The 17,803-nt window shown below is 27.9% G+C and overlaps 1 protein-coding gene across 4 annotated transcripts in view; it reads right to left on the minus strand.

Annotated features, from left to right (window-relative positions):
* Positions 1 to 17,803, minus strand: part of LOC105218040 (putative GPI-anchor transamidase) — a 114,233-nt gene that overhangs the window by 25,008 nt on the left and 71,422 nt on the right. Inside the window, exon 8 of one of the 4 annotated variants that reach the window (XM_054231931.1) lies at positions 9,410 to 9,714. The exons of the other annotated variants lie outside the window; for them this stretch is intronic. The gene's annotated coding sequence lies outside the window, so the exon portion shown is untranslated. The remainder of the gene's footprint in view (positions 1 to 9,409; positions 9,715 to 17,803) is intronic. 4 annotated transcript variants of the gene reach the window in all.

Below are 17,803 nucleotides of genomic sequence, written 5' to 3' on the forward strand. Positions count from 1 at the left end.
GCCACTGCTGCTGCTTCTGCTTCTTCTTATTCTTCTCGTTTAACATCGTTTTCTGCCACTAAACAACACTACTCATATTTCTTTTGTTTTTGCTGTTTTTATTATTGTTACTTCGTCACTTATTGCATATGATTCGTGCTGCTGCCGTTAGTTGGTCTCGCTGCCGCTGCGCGCGTCGCCATCGCCGTCGTCGCAGCCACTTTGTGTTGCGCCTGTAGTCGAGTTTGTGCTGACTGCGTCAGTTGCAATTTCCGTTTGCAAAAAATCTGAACCCGGACCGGAGTGCACCGCATCGCGCCACGGATCGCATCGCAAACGTCGTAGCGAGAATTCATAGTTTCGAAAACGTTGTGTATCGAGGCGTGTTTTTTCGGCAACGCGTGAGCGTAAATTTGGCGAAAAAAAAATTCGAAAAAATCACAAATTAATTGAAAATGTAGAAAATTGTTTGCGCTGTGTGATTTTGAAAATATTGCAAATGTTTTAAAAAATTGCATGCAATATTGTATTGTGTATGCGTTCACGTCCATATTGCATTAGTTCGCACGCAAAGAGCCAGCGCGGGAGTAGCGTGGCGGAGTCAGCTGTGAAGAAGTGTGCATATGTGAGTGTGGTAAAGATGTGCAATTTACTGATTTTGAATGATTTATTTTGAAAACGCTATTGGTGTTTGAAAATTCTTGTAAATTTGAATACGTATTTGGGTAGAAAAAATATGCGGATTTTTTTAAATTTTTCATTCTTGATTTGATATTCAAAATAAAAATAAATTAAAAGTAAAAAAATTATATAATAAAATAAATAATATAATAATAATAATAATAATAATTGATGAAAATAAAAATTAGTGACAGAACATCTGAATAAAAGTAATTAAAAATATATGAGTGTGTTCTTAAAAATTAATTAATAATTTTAAATAAATTATTAAAGTATTCAGTAATAAAAATTAAAAAAATATGAATAATGTGTCTTTGAAAAAAAAAATTTAAATTAAAGAAATAAAAATAAAATAAATAAATAAAAAATAAATATAAAAATAAAAAATTAAACGAAAATATATTAAATACCCCAAATATACAGTTAAAAAAAAGTATGTAATATGATATCAATAAATATGAAAGCTTTAAATGAATTTTAACAAATTAAAAAAGTGGAAAATTAACAAAAAAAAAACGTATTATATACATATGTGTTAGAACTTGTGGTTTTGTTAGTGTAGTGAAATAAACTTTAAAAATAAATAATAAAAAAATATACCTGAATTGTTAAGCACAACAAAAAGCGCCCCTTAAGCAAGTGTTCAGTATATAAAATAATATGAAATATATAATAATAAATAAATACAACAAAAACAGCAATAAATACAAAATTGTGCGTAAAATATTGAAATTTTAATTTAACATTTTAAAACAATAATTTAAAAATTAAAAAAAAAATGCATTATAAATTGAAAATTATACAAAAATATTATTAAAAAAAAAACAACAAATACAACGCAAAAAAAATTTTTGAGTGTAATGTTTTAATTAATAACCTTTCAAAAATAAAATAATTTAGAATTATTTGAAAAATAAAAAAAAATCAATAATATATTGAAAGTTATAAAAATTATTAAATTTTTAATATTTTACTTTATAGCATTTCAAAACAACGATTTAAAAATATATTTCAAAATTAAAAAAATATAATAAATGATTAAAACTGATAAAAATTGTTAGTTTTGAACACCAATAAATACAAAATTATGCGAAAAATATTGAAATTTTAATATTTTACTTTATAACATTTCAACTAAACTATAACAACTAAAATTGTTAGTTTTGAAGCCCAATAAATACAAAATTATGCGAAAAATATTGAAATTTTAATTTGATTGAATTTTTACTTAATATGATTTCAGAATATTATTAAAAATAAAAATATTTAAAACTACAAAAATCAAAATATTATTAAAAATAAATAAAAAAAAATTTGAATAATTAATTGAGTAACTAAAATAAAAATTAGATTTTTCATAATTAAAATTCAATTCTTACAAATAATTTACATAATACTATAATTATAAAAATATATTTTTATGACAATCTAAATTAAAAAAAAAAAATCATAATAATAGTACATTAAAAATAAAAAAAAATTAAAGAATAATTTAGAAAATAAAAACAATAAATAAAACTTCAGCCGTTTTTTTTTTGTAAATTTAAGGCTTTTTTTTTTGTATAAAAACGGTTACAAATGTCGATGAGCCTCAGCCGCACTTTTCTTGGAATTAAAAAAGAAAAGCAAAATTTCCCTCAAATGTCGAGAATTCGGCTCAAAAAGTGACATTTTCAGTTGAGAATAAGTTTGGGATGCAAACAGATCTCTACAAATATTTTGTTGGGTTAATGTTGACACTAATGTCCAAGATCGATACAAAAAAAATCGATTTAATCGGCCAGTGCTTGACCCTAGAGACATCTATTGGAAAACGGCGGAAGCAAAGTTGTAGACCTAATAATTTGAATTTTATTAAAAAAGTAGAAGAAAATTTAAAAATATTTATGAACTTTTTATTTTGGTATTTTATTTTGACTGAATTGGTTTAACGTCTAGCACTGTGTACTTCGTCTAAATCTCAATCATTTAAATGATATTGGACATACGATGGAAATACTACTTTTTTAAAGATTTATATTTTTTATTACAATTATGTGTAAAGCAAAGTTTTACAAAATATCATAATGTCGAGTAGTTTTTGAACAATAAATTGCATAAATAACACGATCTTATTATATAATTATAGATAAGTTTAAATTATATTAAAAAATATTTAAAAAATTATTATTAAAAAATCCAAAAATATGAATTTCTAAAAATTTTCGAAACAAAATTTAAGAAACCTACCCAATCTGTATAAAAAAATTTAACGAAATTAATTTTTTGAACAAACTCCAAAAAAATAACGCTGTATTATTAAAAATATTATAAAATTTGACACAAAAATAAAAAAACTGTCATGCGATAAATTAAAAATTAGCATCACATATTAATAGATAAAAAATATATAGAAAACAGCAGAATATAAATTACAAAATTTTCAAAAAAAAAAAAAATTTTAAAGTATAATTTAATTTTGAAATGTAATAATATTTCATGATTCAATTATAAAAGGTTTGATAAGTAAGCAGCTTTCTCACTCTTTTTTGACACCCCTTCTGCGTTAGCAGAACAATAATGTTTTTTTTCGAAATATCTTCAAAAAATTGTTCAAAAATTTGTAAATAGTAGCAGATATTTACCAATACAAGGGGTAGGCAATACTGTTTCATTTTTATCTGTTTTTTCGAATTTTTTTATTGGCATTTGATTTTACATTGCGCAAACGGAAAAATTGTTTGATAAAATGAAATGTTTCAGTAAAAAATATTTTAACCGCTTCGGTATGTACGATTGCAGAAAAACTAATCTATAGTCCAAAGAAATTCCAGTCGATGGATTTTAAATTTTATATTCTCTATAACTTAATATTAAATAGATATTAACTCTCTGCACTGGACATGACTTACCTATACAAAAAATAAAAATTCAAACAATTATTAGAAGAAAATCGGACATGTTTTCCTGCCACTTATTAATTTTGGATCTAGAATAGTAGTATATTTTACACTACTTAAAATATGTTTTTAACTACGTTCACAAAAGAAAACGAATATTTTTTTCCCGTTTTTCTTTCCTTCTCAAATACAACCTTTTGTAACGCAGTGTCAAATCTAAGCTGTCACTACTTACCAAACCTTTTATAATTGAATCATGATAATATTTATCATAAAAAAAAACTAAAATTTCTAAAGAACATTTTCCATAAAAAAAAATCAAATTTTTACAAACCACGCTTCAAATTTTTGTATTTACAACAACAGCTCTGCAAATTGTTGTGCTTGCGCTGAATGTTATCTCTTGCATTTGTATATATAATATATATAGATGGATGTGTGTGTATTGATATTGCACGCATGTATTAGTGTACACGTCTCTATATTTGTGTTTGTGTGTTTGTGTTTTCAAGTTTGTTGCAGTTTGTTTTTGCCCTGTTGTTGCAGCAAAGGCAATATTTGTTGTGTCTAGCCGAACGACCGAGTTGCATGCATGCTATATAAAAAACAACAAAAACACTAGCAAAGAAAAATCTAATTACAACAAACAAAACTAATAAGTAACAAAAATGAAACACACACACACACCCCCATGCATATATAAATATGCAAAGCAAAGCCGAAGCTGCATGCCACACACTGTTGCATTGAGCTGGTGAGACTGGTTTTTAGGCTACGATTTCATTAGAATCGCAGCTCCAATGTTGTTGCTAACTATGCTCTTTGTTGTAATTGTTGTAATTTCTGTACGTCACGCCACACTGTATAATTTATCGTAAGAATTTGTATAATAACAAAGTAAATATGAAATCATTCAATGAACTCAAACTCAAAGGTCGTTTGTGTGGTTGTGTTGCAGTCGCTCTCCCCTCCGCCCTCCCCCTATCTTACCCTCTATCTCACTCGTAAGCCTATGTTACTGCGCTGTTGCATATACATAGTGTTGGACGCTTAATTTGTAAGCGATGTTTGCATATATTTACAGTTGTTAATAAAAATAGTGTTTATGAGGTTTGATAATCATTTTAATTGCACACACTAAAATCGCATTGCATGGGAATATCGGCGCATATAGTCGATATTTGAAAGGTATCGATAGTAGAGCGCGTCTTTAATGACTTTAAATTAACTTAACACTCAAGAATCGTAAACAATTTTATGTTTTTATCACTACTAAACTGCTTTTGTTGGTGTTTAAACGAGTTTTTAAAAGCTTTAAATCAAGCTTTTGCGCTTAAAGCTTTCCTTTTTGAGACATGTTCTTAATAGACTCTTTCTTAAGTACGGTTTCTGATGTCTATTAAGCGATATTTTGTTATTTTGGTCTACAATTGATCCCGAAAGCTTCAGTGAAAGCTGTATAAACTTCGCTTTGCTCCTCTTGCCTCTCTTACATCAGTTATTGTTTAACACTCTTTCATAAAATTAATAATTTCCTTTTTTTTCTGTCTTTTCGGAACCAATAAATGGTGCATATAGTCTTGTTGAGCTTAAAAAGCTGCTGTAGAAAGCTTTTTTAGACAGTAGTGAAAAGCTTTATCTTCAAACAACTTATTTCAGCTCGAGTAAAATTCGCATAAAACGGTATGCCATTACTAAAGCTATAGTAATATATCGAGTCACTGTGAGAGAACTAATATATTTAGACGGACTACCAATATTCTTAGTTAGCTTGTTTTTCAACGGGCAAAATATATCCATACTCTTAATACATATCTTTAAATTTGAAGATCCAAAGAGATGGCAAGATAAAATGATCCGAACCAATATAATATAATTTGAAAATCAAGAAAGCTTTGCGAGCTTTTTTTAACTAAGGTGGAAATTTCAATGTCAGTTAGAAAGTATTATCATCTTGACAGCGTTGATTAAGCTACATTCAGAAACGAAGAAATGATGGAAGATGCGCGCGCAAGAACTTCTCAAGATGTTTGAGACAAGTCTACTTAAAGAAGTTAAGAGCTGCCTTAAAAAGTGCTTAAAATCATGAATAAAATACTCCAAATTAAAAATATATCGTTATTTTTTACTACCCAAATACAGTGTAACGTACTATATGAATTGTGAACAAACAATATCAATTTTTAAGTAGTTATTTTTTTCTTTTTTGTGTAAAATAATAAATTTTTTAAAATAATTTTTAGTAAAAAAGAATAAGCGTTAAAAATGTCAAAATTTATAAACAGTGCGATTAACTAAAAAATGTGCTGCAAGTCCTCATAAAAATCTGCCAGTTTAAACGTGCTACGTGGATTAATGTCGAAAAGAAAGTTACGATGAAATTGTGAAGAAAGGTTGCTAAAAAGTGTGCACTGAGTGCTAAATTATGTAATGAAAAATTAGAAAAATTGTCGAAAGATCTCTAAAAGCAGTGCTGTAATAGCTTTGAATTTAGCCAACAACAACAAAAAATACTAAAAAACAATCAGCTGGTCAGCAGCAAAAAGCTCAAAATCACCAAAAACGGCAGCAAAATTACGTCCCATAAAGTATCCAGAGAAACACAAACTATGCCTGGCCCGGCGGTGTGGTCGGGTAAGTAGAAAGATGACAAAGAAAATAAAAAAATTTATTTGAAATTTGTATAAACATGTACATTTGTATAGGTATTGATAAAAACATTTTTTTTTTCGAAATAATTTTTATCTAAATTAAAAAAAAAGAAAATTATCTTCATGTCTGACTTTTAAATGATAGTGAACTTAGAAGAAAAATAAAAATATATACAAATTAAAAAAAAAAAAATTATTTTTTTAATTAATTTTTATTTACAACCATTTTTTATAAAAAATTATAATAAAAAAATTTTAATGGAAAAATAATTAAAAACCATTGATATATTTAATTTTAAACGTAAATAAATATTCGTTAAGAAAATGTTTTTTTTATTTAATTTTTTTTCAATATTTCTTTATTTATTGAATCTGCTTTGTTTAAAGCCTAACAATAAGTATTAAAATCTTAAATCTATTTACAACTAAGTAAGCTCAAGAATGTGTTTGAGCTTTTTGGCAGAACGTTGCTGTTTGGATGTTCACGAAGTTTAGAAATATATTTCTTTCTGCTGTCCTCTATTTCCTTCTTTACCATAGGAATATCAAGATCCTTATGGATATTTTTATTACGCATGTACCATGGTGAACCCGTTATTGTTCTAAGCATTTTAGATTGGAATCTCTGAATTATATCAATGTTGGTTGCACAGGTCGTACCCCACAGTTGAATACCATACATCCAAATCGGTTTTATGATTGCATTGTATAACAGGACTTTGTTGTCTAGGCTAAGTTTAGAATTTTTGTTTAGAAGCCAATTTAAATTTGCTGCTCTTAACTTCATGCAAGTTACTTTACTCGCTATATGTTTCCGCCCCGTAAGCCTTCGATCCAGGTGAATCCCAAGATAAGTTACTTCATTCGCTTGGGGTACTAGTAACATTGTTTTACATTGTTTGTTTTAACTGTCCGACATGTTTCTGGTCTTAGAGAAAATGTAAAATGCTTGCATTTTTGCTCATTAATATTTATACGCCAGTTGGCTAGCCATTCTTCGACACAAGTTAAGTGCTCCTCTAATACTCTTCATGCTCTAATGGGGCATTTGTTTCGGCTTACTATGGCTGTGTCATCCGCAAAAGTGGATGTCAATACGTTATTAGCTATTGGAATGTCTGCTGTATATCTTATGTACAGAGTGGGGCCTAATACACTGCCCTGAGGTACACCGGCCCTTATTGTTCGTTCTTCTGATATAAAATCTGCTACTTTAACTGTAAATTTTCTATTTCTTAAATATGACTCCAATGTTTTATGCAATTCGTAAGGTAAAGTGGTTTTGATTTTTCATAGAAAGCCTTCTATATTATAGAAAAATAGCTGAACAGTACTCTCTGTGCTCGAATGCCTTCCTGATTTCGTTAGTAATTCTATTTACTTGCTCTATAGTGCCATGCTTAGTACGAAACCCGATTTGGTGGGTTGGTATTATGTTATTTTCGTGGAGGAAAGGAGACATTTTTGACAGTAAAACTTTTTCGAATATTTTGGAAAGACATGGTAAGAGACTTATTGGTCTGTAGGAAGATGATTGTGTTAAGTCTTTTCCAGGTTTATCTATCATGATGATCTGCGACTTTTTCCACGAAATTGGATAGTACCCGAAAATAAGAATTGCGTTAAAGAGCAAAGAGAGCACTGATATAGCAATATTTGGCAACTCAATTAACATTTTTGGAGTAATAATTAAAAAAAAAAAAAAAATTAAAATCTAATTGCAAGGAAATACAAAAATATATATACTTAACGTCTCTACTTATTTTAATTTGCTCCAAAAATCAGAATATCGACCGATTTCAATGAAATTCGATATCTAATATTTTCTTGACAACCTGATAACACGGATGAAAAATGAGCGTAATCGGTTAACAATCACTCCTACATTACATATTCATAACTATTTTATTTTTCATCAGATTCGTTCACTTTATAATATATTCATGAGGAACCTATGAAGATAGGCAATAAAGCTTTGCACAAATACTGTATATCATCTGTGGCTTAACTTGTGGAAAAATTTTCGAAATCGGACAATAACTTTTCAAGGCCCCGGATATCAAACATGAAGAACTCAGTGAATAAGGAAAAATTCTCACCGAAAATATAGGTAAATCTCTCAGATATTTTAATGTAATTCAGAGAGAATCTTTTTCTTCTAATAGTTTGTCTCTGTACCAAAAATGGTTAAAATCGGTACATAATTTTACTAGAGCCCATATTCCTAATTATAGGGTTTTTAAAGTAAAATCGGTTCAGGAATTACCTCAGTTCCCATATACTATTTATGATGATTTTCGTTATTCTATTGGACTATGCCGAATATATGGGCCGAATTGTGTTAAATTAAAAAAAAAATATTACTTTTATTATTATTTTTTGTTGTTTTTTTTTAATACTTTTTGAATTATTTTTTCTATTCAATTAATTTTTATCTTTTTTTCTATTTAATTTTTTATTTCACTCTAAAAATCACTTCACCATGAAAGTCAGTCAGTCAGTTAACCAAATCATCTTCTGCCCTTTCACATGCAAATCCACACTATTGTACACACACGTTTGTGTGTTTGTCGACTGCCGTAGACTTGGCCGTGAAAAAAATAAAATATGTGCGTTGGTCAAGTGAAAGTGCGTCGTTAAAAAAGAAAGAGCCACTCGAAATTCAGTCAATTTCGGGGTTAGTGAACTACGAAATTAAAATAGAAGAGCACATAAATAATTTTCGATGATATTTAATTAACATAAAAACACATATGCAACACATGCATACTGCTTATAATTGAATGTAACTTGTTTGTGTGGAGTAGCAAGCTGCGGATTTGATTTTGAAATTGAGGTTAGGTTCAAGCGTCTAAATGGGAGAATGAAAAAAGTGGGTTTCTTTCTAATAGAGTGCTGTTGAATGAATTACTTAATTATAGTTATAGTAATAAGTATTTGGAAACAATTTACAATTATGATTTTGATTGAAGATTTTTACAAAATAAAAATTGAAATATTTTATTTTTGAAAATATTTCCTAAGATTTTTTCTGATTAAAAAATAGTAAAATTTTTCAAAAAAAAATATTTTTTTTTAAATATTTTCTAATTTTTTATTGTGATTTTTTTTTTTCAATTCTCAAAAACGGCCAAATACCAAAGTATGTACATTCAGTCACCTTCTATATATTTTTATAACAGTAAAAGCCAATTTGAACGCCCCTCAACCTTAACTTACATTTTTCACTTTTGCTTTCTTTGCCATTGCACAGTTAGTTTCGCTATTGTTGTTGCATTACGCGATTGCGCCATCGTCAATCATGCGCTTCACCACCGTTGTTGTTATTGTTGTTGTTGTCGCTGGGTTTCTTCTTTCTGTCACTGCTGTCGTTGTGTCTCCACTCTTCACATAGTTTTCTTTCTTCGACTAATGTTGGCCAATAGCGTACTTCGCACTAAAAGAAATTTCGTAATTTGAGTTCAAATCACGACTTGAGACGGAAATAATGCTGGCATGGAAATGAAAAACTAACTCGAAATCGTCTGAAATTAAAATAAGTGTGCTCGTAGCAACACGCTCAATTGAAATAAATCAAAATATTTTAAAATTAAAACTGAAAAATAAAAATATTCGCGCTAGGTTTTCGAAATTTAAATCAAATTTATTTATGTATGTATATATTAATTTTAAATTTTATAAAAAAAATGTAAATAATTATATAATAATTTTTTTCGGTTAAATTACTTTGGTTAATTGTTCCGAAAATATTACATACTTTTTTTTAATTCAATTAAAATGATTATTATTCGATTTGTAAGTGTTTGTATTTTTTTTACTTTAATTTTTAAATTGGAAAATATTCCACGATAAATCCAAATATATTACATATTTCTGATGTATTGGTTTTATAAAGATTTAAAATTTAAATTAACGAATCGAATAATAATTAATTAAACGAATTGAAAATTTTATTTTAATAAATAATTTAAAAAAAAATATTTTTTACCATTTTTTTAGTTTTTATGTACTATTTTTTATGTTTTTGTTAATCAAATTGTATTTCACATATTTTCCAATTTTGTATTTTTTCGCGAAATTTTATTTTTACAAAAATTATTTTAATTTTTAATTAATTTTTAGGCGATATCAGTTATTATTTTTATTTTATTTTTGCTAAAATTTGGATTCCTTAAAATTTTTAAAATAATATGATTTATTTTTAAAATATTTCAGCATACATTATTTCTTATGAATAAGTTCTATGAATTTGGATTTATTTTATTTTTTAAGTTAAATTTAATAATTATAATTTTTCTTGCTAATTTATTTTTATTAATTACTTTTTTCATTTAATAATTGTATGGCATTATTTTTATGTATTTATTTTTTGTTAATTTAGCATTTTTTTACTTAAAGAAATTAAATATATTTTAATTATAATTGATGCATTTGAAGAGTTTAGTATTTTTTTTTTAATTTTTTCTTGTTTTAAAATTTCATACATTTTACTCATTTTTTGTTTTAATTTTAAACATTTTATAACAATACTTTTTATTTAAATTCATTTTCTTTACATAAATAAATTTTTTTAATCTCAAATCTTTTGCTACAAATTTATATTCATTTAATTTTATTTTAATTAATTAATATTTTTTTAATTTAAAAATTTTACCTTTTCATTGTTTTTTTTATTTAATTAATAATTTTGTAAATTTTAATTTATTTTTTATTGTTTAAAAATTTTAAAACAATATTTTACATTTCAATTTATTTTTTTGACAAAAATTAATTTTTTGTATTGTAAACATTTTTTTTAATTATATTTATTTCATTTTAATTTTTTTATTTAAATTAATTGATATTTTTTATTATAATTTATAAATTTATTTTTTAATTTTAATTAATAATTTTATATATATTTTTTTGTTTCAAAATTTCATATTTTTAAATTTATTATGCCGAATTAATACCAGATTTATTAATGTATTTAATTTTATTTTTAAATAAATTTTGTTTTTATTTTTTATTGATTGATATTATTTGTTTTTATAAAATTTTTATAAAATATTAATTAGTATTTTATAAAATGTAAACTTATCTTAATTCCGATTTTTGAAATTATTAATTTTTTAATAGCAATTTGTTTAATATGTATAAAATTCAAATTTATTATATTTTTTTCATATATTTTTTGTTAGATTATATTTTTTTATATACATTTATTTTTTAATAATTAATTGTTTTTTACCAAATTTAGATTTATTCTTCATATCTAATTTTTGAATAAGTAAATATTTATTTTATTATTATTATATAATAATATTTAAAATAAAAATATTTATTTAATTTAATTTTTTTTTAATTCTTTCATTCCACTACGTTTCCAAAAATAACTCAAATGACCATTACATTTTTAAGTACTCGCATTACTTGCACTTTTGCTCGTTCCGACATTTTCCGCTTTGTGCTATTTTATATGCCAAATTGGTTGTAAGCCAAGCGGCAGCGCAATAAAAATCAAAGCCAAGTTGAGCTGTGACTTGGCAGCCGAAAGCACAAGATGACCAAACAGCAAATTGGCCAAGCAGCTAAAGCAGCTAAAGCAAAAGCAAAGCGTGCAGCATGCAATTGCACTCCTTTTTCCCGCACTTGCTATTATATTTCACTTCCTTATGGCGCACAAAGAAAGCAACAATAATACATCTATATCAGTAGTTGTGTGTAGCGAGTGTGATAAAGTTACAAAGCAGGTCGCACGAAAATATAATATTCCCGCAGCGTAAGAAAAAAAAAACAGTCATACCCAAGTAATCTGTCAGCCAACTCCAATTGCTTGAGCTTTGCAAACGAGTTTTGCACACTGGCAGCTGTTCGAAATGAAATTCGAATTCGACAGAAATAGTGCGAACTAAACTCGTACACACACTCACACGGGTTGACTGACGCCGCCCAGCGCCGGCACTTGGCTATTGCACAAGTGAAAGTTCTTTACGGCGGCCCGTCCATGACACCGTTTGCTCAATGATTCAACAGCGACGCAATCAGAGCAAACGCTTGCCAGCGAACGAGCGCGCAGCCGCACTAAAAGAGCGCCGAGGGGGCGGGAGGGTGCTGCTGTCACATTAGCGGTTAATGATCTTGCCAAGCGGAGTCAGCGCTCACGAGATGCGAGCTTTGTAGTTCAACTACTGTTTGAAGTGAGCGAGATTGTGAGAGTGAGAGCGCGCGCTTGACTCATTACACTCATTTAAGCCGTCTGCGCTCTTTCGCTTTAAGCCACCGTTAAATCAAGCTACCGTATTTATTAATCAATCAGCTTTTTTTCTTCTATCTTTAATCTCTTCTCACATTTACCTGTTGTATTTGTGCCACATACGGGAGCGCGCGCTCTACCGCCAGCAGTGTGACAGAGCGCGCACGCGGAAGAGAAATGCAAACGGCGAAATTAATGACACAGGAAGATGTTGTAGTTGAAAGAAATATCGTGTGACTGTCTGGCTGAGAAGTGCTTAGTCAGGCTTTTTTCGATTTGACTCGTTTTAAAGCTGGGTCTGTAATGCGGAGTATGTAAAGAAATTTTGTTGTTTTTGTGATACTATCAGTAAAGCATGGGAAACAACTTTATTTGAAGTGTGTTGCGCTAGTTATTTGAACTACAAGAGTCTAGAGTTTAAGTTAGGTTAGACGTACTACTGTTTTAAGTTAAGTTTAAGTTTATGAGACACATGCAGTCTATAAGGGAACCGATCTTCGAGCCTAGTATTTATGATTATTTATTTTAATACCTCCAAACGATCACTAAAAAGAAAAAAATATATTAAAACGATTTAGATGATCATTATTAGACGTTTAGACAGGTTATTAAATATTCGTTCTTGTTTTTACCAGACACTCTTGCCTGTTCTCTGTTTCAAATTGTTGTGTACATCTGTATCTCATTCGATGAACTTTGTTGGGTCTTCCGCAACTGCTGTGATATCTTGATCTCTTAGAGATTTGACTTTGCCTGTTAAGAGGGCAAAAGTAGCGTAGCTTTTCTTCGTCTGATATCAAAACTAACTGTATATATCTTAATAATATAGCCATAATTTTTAATCCATTTAGATAAATAATCCAAAAATTTGGCATTCATTTAAAAATCTAGTATTCTTAGCAAGATGTCAAAAGTCACTATTGATATTAGAATCGAGGGACCGATACACGGTATATATAGAACTTTTAACTTGTTCATGCCCTTTTTATACTCGTACTTGAAGTAAAATACTGTTTGAATCAAAATAAGTCGGTAATTAGCCCTTCGTACTTTAATCATTTCCATTGACCATTTTATTAAGGTCTAAGTACAGATAATGGTTGTCGGGGTTCAAAATCGCTTTATACAGCATATATGAAAGTAATTCGAAGAAATTTAACCACATTTTTCATTCAGTCAGAACATCAACTTCATTTTGCTATCAACCAAAATAATTTTGTGGATTTACTTTTAATATTGGCTCCGTTCTCAGATGTTCATATGCTGTGTACGCAATTTAGCGTACGAGTAATTGTTTAACCTTTTAACGACCGAAATAAACTCATTTAGTCAACTTTTGGATCCAAAAGAATTTTTGTTATCAGAAAATAATAACATCAGTTCAATTTTGAATTATCTTAGGATGACAACAGATTCATCCGTCAAAAGAAAAAAATATAATTTTGCCTATACATTGACTATTAGTTTAAAGAAGGTGACAAGACAGTATTTAGTTTAATACTAGAAGCAACATATTACTCTTAGATCACATTAATTATCCTCTCAACCGCATTTATCACATATGTACTAAAGCATAGCTCATACTTCATATACTTCTATGGCACATATTTGTAAATTTTTTTTGGAATATGAAATATTTGCAGTAAATTTTTTATTCAAGCGCTTTGTTAGCCTTTTCGCACAGCCAAATTAATTTAATAAATAATTGAATTAATTTAGATCATAATTGAGACCACTTTCAGCCTTTCGCACAGTTGGCTACTCGATTAACGTTCAGCTGTTACATTTTTGATTTTATTGTTCTTAAGAAGTTGGTTAGTTTCATCAGCTGATTGCTACTTCATCAATATCGACAACAAAATTTTCAGCGTGGGCAACAGAGTTGCATTCCAGGCTCAACTCGATTTGTATACGATTAAAAATTAATGTAGTAAACTACATTTTTCTTTTGCATGGTAAATCGATGTAAATAAGCGCTTCACTCGAACAAATGCCGCTAAATTGATCAATTGACTCCTATGCGAAAAGGCTATGTGATCGAATATATAAGAGTATTTAATATTATCAACTGAATATTTCATACTATTACCGCCTTATGGATTATGTATACTCAAATTGCCTGCTAAATAGTAATTTTTTGGTATAAAACTGAATTTGAATAACAACTGAATGCTATTATTTCTGTATAGTTTTCGCATTATGTTGCTGGCGGCATGTATACTTCATGGTTGTACATGGCGTATGAGTAACATTTCGGTTATGAATAAATTTCAATAAAATTCTAGACTAAAATTGTTTGAAAATATTTTAATATGGAAAATTTGATAAGATGTGCATATTTTTGAAAAAGGTTGCCAGACTTTTAAATTTCTGCAAGTGTAAACCATAAAAAATTAGGCGATTTTCGTGAATTTTTTAAAAGAAAGTTCTCTATCGAGTGTTTCGAAGTTTTTTGGACATAATAAGGTACATTTTCAGCCATATTTTAAGATTTTTTTTACAAAAATATTTAAAATGAATGCAGTTTTTTGCTGTCTTTGGAGGTTAAAGTTCCCCAACTGCTGAAAATTCAAATAGGTTATTAAAGTTGAAAGTATTTCCTATACAATGACCTACGATTTTTGAAAAATATCAAAAATTAACGAAATGACGTAGTTCTGAAAAAAGTGTGGTTAGTGTTGCCACTTAAAAAAATTGCGTTTTTATTTGAAATTCAAAAAAAAAATCTGTAGATTTTTAATATGGTTACCGCGTTAATGAATAATTTAAAAATAGTTTTGCACACATTTCGTAAGAATTCTCCAGATAGAGTTGCCACATAATTTAAAATTAATATCAAATAAATTAAATATATGTATATATATATATGTATGTACATGTATATTATATATTTTTATATTTTTTTACAAAAATATATTTTTATAAATATTTTTTTGATATATGTATTTTGAAAATTGCTTATACAGTGGAACTTCTATAACTCGAAGATCTCCATAACTCGAACTTTTGAAGTGGCAATAGAAGGCAACTTTCCTTCCATAAATCGAACTTTTCGACAAGGGCATAATACAAAATTTAAAATTTTACTATCGAGGCAGAATCATAAAAGAGTCTCTCTATATCGTATGGAGGCGAACAAAAAATATGATATTGCACTTATAGATTGCATAAATCATGTAACAAAGACATAGTACAGACGTTAAGAGCCCAAAAATACCAAACTGCAACAAAAAAATTACAGAATACATGTTTTAACGTATGGACATACAACTTTTTGCGAATTAAATAAATAAAATTGGGTATAAATCTATTTTTACTGCCTTTTGAAAAATTATATTTTTTAATGAAAATTCTATAACTCGGAAGTTTTTTTGTGGATTATGATGATTCGAGTTAGAGAAGTTCCACTGTATGTGCATACATATAAATATGTATATAACTTATCGAACAACTCCGCATCACTGTGATTCACATAATCTAACCTACTTCTGACATATTGAATGTGCATCCAAAAATACTTCCTACTTTTCCCGCATTGCGGCTGCAATGAAATTGAAACTTGCACAGACATATGTACATTCATACATACAAATAGATATGCAAACGTATTGCACATACAAACATATATTCTTATATGTATATGTAGAGTTATGCCACTGTATATGCACACATAAAAAATGCATTTGTAAATATAAAGTATGCGAATGTAAAGCAACCAACTAAAAACAAAAAAAAGCAACAACAACAAAGCGTAGTTGAACAACAAAAATTCAGTCAGTCAATCAACTTTGCAAAGTTATTCAATACCAAGAAATGACCATTAATGCCAATCCAAAAAAGGCAAAATAAAAAAATAACAATCACAACAACAAACTTGCATTTGCAGTTAGAAACGAAAACAATAAGCATAAAATAATTATGTTATAAAAAAAGTTGTTGGGCGCGGAGCGAGAAGTAGCAGCCACAATTGGCAATGCAATTGCGAATGCAACACAGACAACAACAACAATAACAGAAACACATAAAAAGTATTCACACATACATATATTACTGTGTATGTGTAGCTATATACATGCACTCCTACTTGTATAATAACATAAAAAGCAGCAGAAACAACAACAACACAATTGAAATTAGTCAACATACATAATTATCGCAGTGCACTGGGGCACTGTAGCAAACAAAGTCAAATAAAGCAAGACAAAAACAAATGCAAACAAAAACAACAACAAAATATTTTATGCAAAATTGCAACGCGCCTGCACTAGCCTCTAGCTGCAATTGCAAATTTCATAACAGCAACAGAGAGTAGCGCGACCACATAATTTTCACAAAACGAGAGAGAGCAATGGCTTGTGAAGAGCGCCATGCGACGAGCAAGTTAAAAGGTGTACAATTTCAATTTCATTTTCACTTTCCGCCAAACGGTGCAGTGGCACAAGCACGCAGACAGCCAGCCATTGGCACCGGGGGCAGCGCCGCAATACCATAAATAACATTGAGCATTGGCGTAGAACTCGACTGACGTTCGATAAACTGCTGTTAAAGGTCATTGCTGTTGGACGCATTTATGTTAAGTTGTTTGAAAGTCGCGCTAGAGTGAGAGAGAGAGAAAGAGAGTATGCCAGAGTGAGTAGGGAGAGCTGCAATCATTATGAGAGCAGCAAGTCCATAGAGAATGAGTGCATGCATAATTTTTTGCGCACTTTTAAAAGCTTTCGTTTTAGAGAGAGACCAAATGGGGAGCATTATATGGCGCACACCGGTAGTGGTGTTGTGGTTATAATGTATGATTATATTGTATATAAAAAATATATTAAAATACAGTAATGAAAAATTAAAAAAAAAAATATTAAAAAAAAAATAAAAAGTAAAATAAAATAATAAAAATAATTAAAATAAAAGTAAAATAAAATAATATAAAATAAAAAAATCAAATAAAATAAAATAAAATTAAATTAAATTAAATTAAAATAAATTAAATTAAATAAAATCAAATAAAATAAAACAAAATAAAATAAAATAAAAAAAATAAAAAAATAAAATGAAATAAAGTCAAATAAAAGTAAAATAAAATAAAATAAAATAAAGTAAAATAAAATAAAATAAAATACAATAAAATAAAATAAAATAATTAAAATAAAAAAATCAAATAAAATAAAATAAAATTAAATTAAATTAAATCAAATAAAAGTAAAATAAAATAAAATCAAATCAAATAAAAGTAAAAGTAAAAGTAAAATAAAAATGAAATAAAATAAAATAAATAAAATAATAAAATAAAAGTAAAATAAAATAAAATAAAATAAAATAAAACAAAATAAAATCAAATAAAAGTAAAAGTAAAATAAAAGTAAAATAAAATAAAAAAATAATAA

Source organism: Zeugodacus cucurbitae, chromosome 5 (assembly GCF_028554725.1).
Source record: "Zeugodacus cucurbitae isolate PBARC_wt_2022May chromosome 5, idZeuCucr1.2, whole genome shotgun sequence".
Classification (NCBI taxonomy): domain Eukaryota; kingdom Metazoa; phylum Arthropoda; class Insecta; order Diptera; family Tephritidae; genus Zeugodacus; species Zeugodacus cucurbitae.